General features: G+C 40.3%; 4 non-coding genes across 4 annotated transcripts; 2 read left to right on the top strand and 2 right to left on the bottom strand.

The window, feature by feature from the left end:
- Window positions 1-28: 28 nt before the first annotated feature.
- On the bottom strand, window positions 29-147 carry LOC148669777 (5S ribosomal RNA). The gene has a single exon (XR_015938825.1). It is a non-coding gene; the product is annotated as a 5S ribosomal RNA (ribosomal RNA).
- Window positions 148-2,476: 2,329 nt separating this feature from the next.
- LOC148669776 (U1 spliceosomal RNA) lies at window positions 2,477-2,642 on the bottom strand. Its single transcript, XR_015937489.1, has one exon. It is a non-coding gene; the product is annotated as a U1 spliceosomal RNA (small nuclear RNA).
- A 6,166-nt stretch (window positions 2,643-8,808) lies between these two features.
- Window positions 8,809-8,880, top strand: trnaa-ugc (transfer RNA alanine (anticodon UGC)). The gene has a single exon. It is a non-coding gene; the product is annotated as a tRNA-Ala (tRNA).
- A 2,540-nt stretch (window positions 8,881-11,420) lies between these two features.
- trnat-cgu (transfer RNA threonine (anticodon CGU)) lies at window positions 11,421-11,492 on the top strand. The gene has a single exon. It is a non-coding gene; the product is annotated as a tRNA-Thr (tRNA).
- The last annotated feature ends 587 nt before the right edge of the window (window positions 11,493-12,079 follow it).

Here is a 12,079-nt window from a genome sequence, read left to right as displayed (position 1 = left end):
GGCGACCCCTGCTGGCCAAGAGAGCAGAAGCTTGCAGCACCTGGTATTCCCAGGAAGTCTCCCATCCAAGTATTAACCAGGCCCAACCCTGCTTAGCTTCCAAGATCAGACGAGATTGGGCACATTCAGGGTGGTGTGGCCGCAAGCTAAAGCCATGGCGCCTAACTTGCTACTTGAAGCTGTGTGTGGCTGGGGCTCTGTGCCCCCCGAGTTGGACTGAAGGATCGTTCGTGTGCAACTCTTTGGAAAGGAGCCTCTTTCCAAATTGCATTGCGTACCTGGATGTTGGCGAATGTGTTCCCTTGTGTTGGCTTGTCCTGCACTGGAGGAGAACAAACAAACTTCACGGAGGAGCACAAGGCAAGTCTTCACAAGACAAAAACCTCCAGTGCACAGCACTCTGAAAACATTTCTGGGCTGTCGCGTGTTTATTTCAGCACATAAAGCACACCAGTCCAACACGTCGGCCGGGCGCGCGGCGCCTCCGCCCTCTTGTGGCTTGCGGCGTCAGAGCAAGAGGCTCCTTCTCGCTGCCTTTCCGCTGTGTTGCAGAGCCCCGAGAGGGAACCTGGAGCGCACACTTTGTGGGGGGCGCTCTGCCCCCGGTCTCTTGTGCGAGTACTAAATCTCACGGCGCCAGCCAGCGGCCAGGAGACAAATACAATATCGCGGGACAGGGGGGCCTCGTCATTGATTGTTACATATGAGACGGGGATTAGGAGGAGACCCCGACTGATTGGTAAAGGGGAACACTAAAAGACCGACAAATGACTCGTTCCCACCGGAGCTGAATGTACCTGCATGTGTCGTGTCGTCTACTTCCCCCGCCCCGCTGTGTTTGCTGTATTGTCTTTGAAGCCGGCCCCCGAGACGAGACGGGCTGTTCCTGTGCCCCAATTAACACTTTACAGGTGCCATTCCCCGGCATTGTGGCCATTGTCGGTGGTCACACGCGATAAGATGAGGTGGAGAAGAGCGGGGCATGCCCAGCGCGAGACATTCAAGGAGGGGGCTGTGCGAGGTGAGGTGCGACACGCCGGAGCCCCGACGCTGCTAATGCGGAGCACTTGTTTAACTGGCATTGAAAGGACATGTGCGCACGGAGCGAGCCTTCCCTGCGGCGGAGCGTGGAAACTTTCTCCCCGCGCTACAGGAGTTGTGTGCGCTGCAGCGGTGCCGAGAGAACAGCACAGAAGACAGCAGGCTCTGGAGAGCGGGTAAGAGATGGAGCCTTGTGGGCAGGCGAGCAGGCCCGTTTTTTGGAAATTGCTGAAAAGGCTCCGGTGTTTGTTCGGTGTATGGCAGGTGCACGACGCGAGCTTGCGTAGCGATCTGCCGGTCTGGTGTTATGCAAATGAGGCCAAATTGCGTCCCGGGAAATGCTGCGAATGTGCATTGGTGACTGCAGATGTGTAGGAAACGGCGCGCTCGTTTTCTCGTTTTGCCCACCCAAATTGAGCACGGATACAATAGAGGTACAGCCATTCACTGTTTGACATGTGTGCACTGGAGGTTTTTGTCTTGTGAAGACTTGCCTTGTGCTCCTCCGAGCAGTTTGTTCTCCTCCAGTGCGGGACAAGCCAACACAAGGGAGCACATTCGCCAACATCCAGGTACGCAATGCAATTTGGAAAGCAGCTCCTTTCCAAAGAGTTGCACACGAACGATACTTCAGTCAAGCTCGGGGGGCACGGAACCCCAGCCACACACAGCTTCAAGTAGCGAGTCAGGTGTTATTACTTTCGCCTGCGGCCACACCACCCTGAACGCGTCTGATCTCTGAAGCTAAGTAGGGTCAGGCCTGGTTAGTGCTTGCATGGGAGACTGCCTGGGAATACCAGGTGCTGCAAGCTTTTGCTCTCTCGGCCAGCAGGGGTCACCGTTGGTGCCTTAGGCTTTGGGAAGAAAACCTGGAGGATGGAAAGGTGATCTATAGCCTCATTTCTAGAGATGTTTTGTTGCTATGGCATGAGTGTGACCCATATAAAAAAAAACCCATTTGTAAAACGAATATCGAATCTGCCTCTAAATCTGCAAATGAAGATGAGTCGATAAACCACTTGTTTTTCGTATAACTATACATATATTCATTTATTACTGATTTCATTAATTGAGCAGGGATACAATAGAGGTACAGCCATTCACTGTTTGACATGTCTGCTCTGGTACAGAACCTAGCAATCAGAAAACGGGTGAAACTGTCTTGAGAATTAGCATACAGTACCGAGGCCCCCATGACCAAATAAAGGCTAACCTCGATAATCAGCCTAAATAATGCAGACAACAGCAAAACGACTGACTTTGAAAAGGGAATGAATGTCCGGAAAGAGTAGTGTAACCAGCTTGAAATGTTTCTCCGGACCTCTAACTAAAAGAAACCGGGAACCAGCAGTGGCATCGACTCCTTTCGAACTGGGATCCTATCGCAGCACGTGGTGTCGTAACTCTTCCGTATCCGATATTGGACCAAGCACATCAGGGGAGAGCGCGAACGCAGTCCCCCACTACCAGAAATAATGCAGTCGAGATTCCCACATTTGGGGAATTCGCAGGGGTCAGCACAGCCGGAGTGCAATGGCCGAGCCTCGCCCTGGGTGAATCGATTTTTTAAGAACTTTATTTTCTTTTCACAAAAAAAATACAGGACATCACAAATTAGAAAGCTTTACATTAATATACATACTTAAAACAGTATATATGATCACATCTCATTACATTTTGACACGGTACCAGTTAAATAGCAACAATTTCTTTTTTTCTGGTTCAAATCACATTCTTTACTTAAACATGATAATGTTTTTCACAGTTTCTTGAGATATTGACCTATGCTCTCTATTTCCCACAGATTTTCTGCTTCGTAGCTTCGTAGCAATATCTGGGACAGACTTCCCCCCTGAGGGTAGCGGCCTGTACATTATTTCCCTTCTGAGTCTTTCCTGCTTCCCACCCCATAGAAATTGAAACATCAATCTCCTCAGCGCCGCCGCAACACGGTGTTGGATTGGGAAGGTAGAAGCCAGAAAATTCAAGACAGGCAAGAGCTCGGCTTTGATGACCAGCACCTTCCCTGTCATGGTGAGGTCTCGGTCCTTCCATTGCATCAGTTTTTTGTTTAAGATTGGCAATTTGTTCTGCCAATTTACTGTTCCTATCTCTTCTCCAAAATACACCCCCAGGACCTTAATTCTCTTCTCTTGCAGCCTGAGATCATGTCCTTCTTTTGGCTCCCTCCAGTTCTGATAAAAAATCTCACTCTTAGATTTGTTAATTTTTGCAGAGGAAGCCAAAGAGAACTGATCACAACACTGCAGTGCTCTGCTAATTGAGGCATTGTCAGAGAGGAGGATGGTGACGTCATCCATGTATAGAGACGTCTTTACCTCCGTTTCTTTCACAGCGCCGTGCACCTTTTCATTGCTCTCGCTTTCAGAGCCTCCGCACGGCACACGAAAAAAAATCAATATCAGGACGCGCATTGAAGTGAAAGCAGGAAGTGCTGCGACATGCACTGTGCACACTAAGAGGTGAGTGGGTCTGTTCATTGGTGTATTGGAGTAATTTGTTTTACAGCAGCTGCATCCGGAAAATTGTGCTTTTTACTTTTTATTTGTACAACAAAAATACATACAATACAAACAAGAGCACATATAACGTATCAAGAAAATCGCCAGGGGTTCATGCTATAATACAATTACATTTTATGAAACACGATTGCACAAGGTAAATAAGAAAAGGTCCGCACACCCAGTGGGCAGTGATTCGTCGAATATACTATATATCACATCTTTGAAAAAATAAAACATTTCCCTGGGTCAGAGATTAAATAAAACTTCACTCGCACCAAACAAATTTATATTTCTAAATATCACAACATGATCGAATTTAAGTCATTTTAATAACAATGAATAGTCACCTATGCATTGCAATATAAACATTTATATTGATTTAAATCGCGTTTAAATCGCCTTTATTTAAAACCCATAAATAAAGCTGATAGTGTTTAGACTTTTAATTATTTAAAACTGTATTATAGCAGCACAATGCACAATGCAACGTAAATCGCTATCTTTGTCTTCTGCGTAATAATGTTCACCTCTCTGTCCAGCAAATTAACAATAGTAATAATAATGAACTTTATTGTATATGGCGCCTTTAAAGGTGGCTCCTCAAAGCGCTTTACAGGATAAAAACAATAACAACATTACTGTTAGGCTGGGCAAACGATTTTTTTTTTAAAGAAATACAAAATGAGATATAATGATGTGTTCCGGCTTAGACATTAACGAAGAGCATAACAAAGGTCATAAAGGTCATAAACTATATTAATTTTGGAACATCAACATATTATGTAAACTGTATGTTGCTGTTATTGGTATTTTAAAGAAAAAAATACTGTAAAATCCTGGGTTTGGTACAATGATTCAGGCATTCATGTGAAGGACAACAGAGCTTTCACTGGCTCAAAAAGACAAAAAGAATAACGGACACAGCGCGAGCCTGCATTCTCTCCTCAGCTGTCCACACCACACTTTTCCCTGGGTCAGATTTTAAATAAAACTTCACTTGCACCAAACAAATTACCACACACTGAACACTGAACATGTTAACCCAAATATGTCTCACAATACTTTTATGGTACATTACTTTGCTAAAATGTATTTAAAAATAAAAACGATTACAAACGCCAGCAGAGAGAGAGACACACACACAGTTCTTCATTGTCAAAAAGTAATTGTTTTTTACTTTTTCAGCTCCCAGACAAACGCAAACGCGTTATTAATGAAATGTTTTTATTCATTCTTAATCAAACTCACAAGTTGTCATCTGCTGTTGAAGCTCTGTGAGACTAGACTCACACATGGCTAGACTTGACTCGGCTCTGGCTTTCCCATCTATACCGATGCACTGCAAGTACAACCCCCCTCTCTGCGGGAGTGCTGGCTGTGATGAATTAAACCTGTTTCACAGGTATTTTCAAAGTAGAAGGGGGCGAGATTTCCAGCAAAAGACACCTCCCCCCCTTCAAAACCCAGTAAGTACAGTACTTACTAGTTAAGAAAGCTAGGCTCCTCAATGAAATCGCTTTAACATGCTAATGCATTGGTGTATTGGAGTAAGTAAAAAGACAAGGGACATTCTTCCTCCCCCTACATTCTCAGAGTAGAATATAATTTTCCTTTGACAAAACAAGGCTCGCCAGATAATGTGAATCGAAACCTGTTTTTCTAGCTTTTAAAGTCGTGCAATGTGTAAGCAGGAACACATCATTATTTCTTACATATGAAAAATACATAATATAGCTCTCAAACAAACACAAACGTGTTTTTAATAAAATGCTTTTGTTCACTCATAATCTGACAATTTCAGGAAGACTAAGGAAGGACTAAGGAAATTGTCATCTGTTGTTGAAGCTCTGTGAGCTCGGTGACTTTGAGACCACTTGTTATCCCAGGTTGTTTGAATCGCCACAATTCAGATAGAGAAAAAAGAGCTGACTGACAAGATTTAAGATGTGGCTGTCAATGTTGGATTAAAAAAACACGTTGCCCGATGTTAGTTGCATTGATTGAAAAATAATTTTAGTTCGAGAGACTGGATAAGTAATTCAAGTGTTTTTTTTTTACTTCCTGAAAAACAAGTAATAAAACTAAATTTAATTTAAAGGTCTTTATTAACATGACAGATGGGTGCAATCAGTGTTGGGTATTTACTTTGTAATCTGTATTGCTTGGTGATGCCACTTTTAAAGGTGATATATAAAATCAAGGCTTTAACTTGCTTTAACTCTGCAAGTCTGAGTTCTTGTGTCCGTCCTATCTGAGACCGAAAGTATTACAATATGTATCTTTATAGCAGGTGGTGTACAGCTTTTTAGTATAGATTACACTTTTCTAAAATGTATTTAAAAAATAAAAACAATCTAATCTTTCCACGTTTGATCCCAAGAAAAATAAATCTAAACAGGGAGAAAGCTATGCTGAAAGTTTATTAAGATACTTAGAAGACTACACAGCCCAATTTATGTTGCATTTGTCTGATTGTGAGGCGAAACAGCCCTACACAGCCCTGTCGCAGTACACAAATATAATCATATCGTTATTAATTTCTTTAGATACGCAATTCCATATTATATTAGCAGAAAAGCTTAAAACTGCCACTATTTCACATGTTAGTTAAAGACTTCGATGCTTAAAATGTTTAGGGAGAAATCGAATTTTCTTTAAAGTATTGATTCCTGGAATCTGACTGGCTGACAGCCTTCTGAAGTAGTTCCATAATATCTGGTATACGGAAAAGAAAGTGTTGAGAAAAAAAGCCTGGATTCTCATGTATCTGATACAAGTATCTTTTAATACAGTCTTTGATGTGCTCTTGAGGATCCTTGTGATATTTTGAGCCCTGGTTGAATGATAAGTGTTGCAGTTTAAATAATTTTCGTAGTTAGAAATTATGAAACGCTCTGTTAAAAGCAAGGGAGTTTTTATGTCCGTTGCAGTAAAAGAAAATGCCTGACAAAGTAGGGCTTGGACAGATTCCAAGTGCTTGTACAAATGTGCTTAAGAAATTATCCACGAAATGCTGTGGTGTTTGTCAAAGAAAAAACTAAAAGTATTTTCGTTTAAAATGACGGTTAGAAAGAATGTGGACCAGCATAATACTTTGAGTTTACAGCTTGTCCAAAGTCATTCATTATTAATACTATTAGTAATATCTTCGGTAAAGGCTTTGATGCATAAATATTTCTGATAAAGGTAGGTTGTGTACTTTTGTCCAACTTTTGTCCAAGCTCAAATGCTGTACATGAGAGGTTCCAGCATGACCTCAAATGACGCGATACACTGCGTGATACTGCATGATACTGCGTTTTAATGTGACACGCCCACCGGGGTATACCACGAAATACCCCACCCATTTTGAATGGCTGCATCTGTGTATACGTCGCTGCGACGTATTATCAACATCTAATTGCAACCGTAAAATCGACAACATTAATAAACGCATATATAACGTCGAAAACACATCTAACACAGTGCCTGAGGCTTTTTACTGTATATATCATGGGTGCTGCAACTAGGAGTATACAGCCATCTGCACAGTGTACGAAGTAAATTATTTACGTAGTAATTAATTAATTTACTATATGTATTACTGTATTTTCTATATTTATTACTATATGTACTATATTTATTTTACACGTGTAAATAAATTAATGTTTGGCCATTGACAAAGTACAACTATTTTTTTATTACAAGTTAAGTAAATCCTTTTGCCCAAAACTGAAGGGGCGACACTCCTCCCTCCCCCCGTGACACCAGGCCTGTCCCCATCCTATTCCATAATGTCATTATATATAATACCTTACAACAGTGACCGTTTCCTTACTAACTGCATGCGTTAAAATTGCACATCAGCTCATAGTAGGGGGCACATAGCTGCGATGTATTATCAATGTTAAATTTCAACCATAATATCGACAACATTAATAAACGCATACGTTGTGGTATATTTTCCGGTTATATACCACAATGCATTGCTAGTATTCGTTGGTCACCATTTTGGACACGTTTTTCAATCGTAGAAGAAATCCGCAAATATCTCAGCAATCCTCTTTTGACGAGTAAGTATAAATAATAATAATAATACTATCTGAATACATACAGATCTTTCTTAATATTATTTTGATTAAAATAGTACGTTAATAAGCAAAAAATGGCACATAAAAATAGTGTGAAGGGGAAGATGACACAAAATCGTTTTGCCGTTTCTCTAATTATTCTTATTCTATGTTGTACTTTCAAACTTTGGGTACTCTTTAATTAGGACAGACTTTATTGCTCAACTGCTATGATGCAAGCCAAAGTTTATACGTTTATTATAGCTTTGAGCTTAGTTAACCTTAATGGTTCATTTTTGAGATTATACTAAAGAAGATATTAATCATCATTTATTTGGGTAGTAATATTATATAATTTTCTCCTAGCTGCGGTGCTGAAGTCCCACCCTACCTTTAAAGAAATAAAGGAACACACAATGTGTTACTTGAAGAATGCATATGCAAGGCAGGGGGCCAGGAGATCTGGACACTGAAAATAATAGGTTTCTGGTTCTAACTGTTAGGACAATTAGACAGGGTTTGCAAATGGTGGACAAAAATCGTCTTAACTTTCATTGTAATATTTTTTTTCTTGGAAATATAGAAGTTGTACATTTTAAAATCTGTATTGTAATGTATAATAGGCCTCTACCCATATACGTATAATAGTCCTCTAAAATTATCCGTATAATAGACTTCTAACCATATACGTATAATAGACCTCTAAAGTTATCCGTATAATAGACCTCTAACCATATACGTATAATAGTCCTCTAAAGTTATCCTGAACTCCAATCATATATGTATAATAGTGCTCTAAATTTATCCGTATAATAGAACTCCAACCATTTATGTATAATGAACACCTTATCATAGACGTATAACAATAGACATATATTAGAATTTCATTCTAGACGAATTGCGGACCACATTTAGACGTCTAAGGTATGCGTTTAATAGACGTATATTATACGTCTTTTGCCCACTGGGCCGTCGTCCATGTGACTGGATATAAAAATAACTGATTCATTTTTAACCGGTCTCTGGAAGCTTAGATGTGACTATTTTTCCTTCCTTATTTCTTCATTCCCATGAATTTACTCTGTATTAGAGGAAATGCGAAAGTGGGAAACTGCAGACATTCTTCGTGAGTGGTGGATTGTGGTCAGTGAGCATCTGCACATCTCTAAGTCAGTTCCACAAGCTGTTCTGTTGGGGATGTAGCTCAATGGTAGAGTGCATGCTTTGCATGTATGAGGTCCTGTGTTCAATCCCTAGCATCTCCAAGTGTTTCATATTACTGTGCTCACATCGCAATCTTCTGTTGTGTGAGAACTCCTTGTCTGTGTTTATAGACAGCTAGGTTTACACAATTAAATTTAGACACACTCGAAGTGCTACAGTGTTCTCTCCTGTTTTAAATGTAACTCCAAAACATTTCGTTCTGTTCTTCACACTTGTCATGGCTTTTGCAGAAAACACCCTTTGAATTTCTTGAGAGATCATTCAGCGAGTGAGTCCTTCCTCTGGACTCTGCACTAAGCTGAAAGCTGCACAAACTCCTCATTGCATGTCCTGTACTCTTACAAGCGCTCTCGTGTAGATGTGGAGCACAGTTATAAGGACACTTTGAACTTTTTCCGTTTGAAACGGAAAATGCAAATGATCATGAAAAGTATTGATCGTATAAAATATCCATGGTACAACTCGAGAAAGAACTGAAGGACTACACAACAACTTTTGATGATTACAAGTTACTTTAAGAAATACAACCATCCGCACATGGGCTTGGATCCTGAACGCTTAAGTTGAAAGAGCAAAAGCGAAGGATGACCTGTAAACTCTCTTCATTGTCTTAAAGTTTATAAAATAAAACAATATCTTACTTTCTTAATAATTTCTTACTGTTTATAGATGATTTATTGAATTTTTGCAAAATCTCATTTACAAACTTTTTTCTGTTAAATTGTTATTCACATACTCGAATGTAGATAAACGTTATTGTCTTCCGGGTGTGTGCCCATTTCTCAAAAAAAATATTTGTTAGTCTGTTGGGAGGCTGCACAAGGTGTTTAGAGATAGAACATCTAAAAGACAGGCTTTCTAAGCTTAACATCAAGGCAGTTTTCTCAACAGAAATGCTCTTTGGCACTTTCAGCTTTACTTTGGGAACATTGCCGAGATCACTTCTGAGCCAATGCACGTGATAGTGTGCCGGCAAGTACATTTAATATTGGCTGTGTTAGCGAGCTGCTTTTCCCTTTGAAACTTTTACTTCTTCATGCTGAATCATTGGCAGGGGTAAAGCTAATTAAATCTTTTCGCATAGCGCTCCATCAGAAAATACTTTCTCCTTGGTCAAAACGGGCACAGAAAGTTTTATAAGGGCAGCCTGTTTTGCACCGTCTAAATAACCGACAGTATGCGAATAAGCTTTTTAATAACAGTATTTACAATATAACCCATGTTCAAAAATGCTTTTAGCTTCTTTTAGTCTAAGAAACAGCGGTGTTTTAGCGGATTGTGGTCTTCAATTAGTAAACGCTGAAGTGTTTCCCCGCTTGTGAACAGATCTGGCTCCATTTAAACAGAATCCTGCTCAGCTCCTGCTTTCACTGCAACTTTTGAATTGAGCCCAAAGCGATAAGCAAGCTGAATTATCAAAGCTCATTAGGTACTAGAGATCATGGTATGTTATCAGGTAAATGCAGTCCCATGTATCCTCCGTAATTTCGAGTAAATACCAAAACACACCATCCACGACCCACAGCGGGAATAAGCAGGACTTGGTTGTTCAGAGCGTGAGGCAACTATCGCCAAGAGGGGGGTTTGATCCTCGCTCTCGCTATTATTTGAAATGCCAAAGACGCGTAATAGAGATTTTTGCAGATGTTTTTTTATGCTCCATTATACATTACAATAATGAAAACAAATCAATTAGAAATATGCAATACAACGTCGGTTCCCGAAAATAAAATCTGTTTTACACAGACATCATTGCTTTTGAGATAATCCAGATTGTGAAGACAACTGCGCCCTAGCTCTGGAAAATATTACTCAAAGGTTGGAAAGTACAACACGTTTGTACGTTTGACGTTTACAACATGTAACATGGCACTTCTCCAGCAAAGCAACTCAGGAAGATTCATGAACTATTAGATGTGATTAGCAGAAAGTCAACTATAAATAGACTTTGTGCATTAAGAACTGTTTGTGTTGCCTGTAATCTAGGTAAGATTTTCGGTAAGGTATGCATTCAAATGTGAAAGACTATAATAATATAAAACCAGGAGAAGACTTATTAAAACATACTGTTTTCCTTGCGGTTTCTAATGTATTTTATTAAATGGGGGCTTTGTGAAATCAACTTTTAGCCTCTTGGAATGCAGTCACTCTCCCCGGTCTAAATACCATTATGTAAAATTAGGAAGCAGCAGTATTTTGATAAAGTGCGGTGTTCCTTTATCACAGTAACACAACAGTAAACAGTAAACGCTCAGGTGTTTATAATTACTCGGGAGCAGATCACCCTCAATCTAGAAAAAACGTTTCACAGCGATATTTGAATCGAGCCCCATAGCGTTAAGAAAGCTAAATTACACAAAGCTCATATGACATTGGGAGTCACTGTACCCTATCACGTCCTGCTTGCACTGTCCTACTAAAAGATTAGAGGGATCAGAAAGGACACAAACAACCCATGAATCAACGATTTTGAACTTAAGGGTCGCAAGCTCTACCGACTGCGCCTCTTGTTCCTCTATTACAACAGTAAAATTACTAGGGTTGATTCAACATATAGTAAGCTGACCCCGCTCCCAGCGACGGCACGGTGGCCAAGTGGTAAGGCGTCGGTCTCGTAAACCGAAGATCGCGGGTCCGAATCCCATCTGTGCCTCTTTCATTCACCGCCACGTTCCTTTATCTAAGTCTACAAGTAACATGGAAACGTCTCCTCTTGTTACTCTTTCTGTGGAAGCGCACAGTTTCCTGTTAAAGCCAGAACGTATTGCGGAAGTCTAATATATGAAATTTGTTAAGAATTTGATTGTCTTTTCACAGAGAAAAACGAGAAAACCTTTTTTTCAGAAGTGGGATTCGAACAAAAAACCCGAGGGGAAACTGTGACCTGAACGCAACGCCTTAGACCCCCAGCCAACTCGCCTGTGGCTTTTATATTGAATTATATGTAATTTATTTATTTATTTCTACTCGTTGATAAGAAAAAAAGTGAAATCATGTAATTAGGGAAATCTCTTTTTTTTTTCATGTAGAAAACTAGCACAAGCAAATGTAAAGTTCAGAGCAGCGCTCAATAAAAACGATCAGAAACCGAAAGCGCGAATTACTGTATGCAGATCAGTACATTCCCATACCAGTTGTTCTGCAGAAGAAATAAGAATAGCCGAACTCAAAGACGTTGTATTGCATATTTCTAATTGGTTTATTTTCCTGATTGCAATGTATTGTGAAGCATAAAAGCCA

Source organism: Lepisosteus platostomus, chromosome 5 (genome assembly GCF_059453375.1).
Source record: "Lepisosteus platostomus isolate fLepPlt1 chromosome 5, fLepPlt1.hap1, whole genome shotgun sequence".
Taxonomy (NCBI): domain Eukaryota; kingdom Metazoa; phylum Chordata; class Actinopteri; order Semionotiformes; family Lepisosteidae; genus Lepisosteus; species Lepisosteus platostomus.
This window is presented reverse-complemented; position numbering and strand designations above follow the sequence as displayed.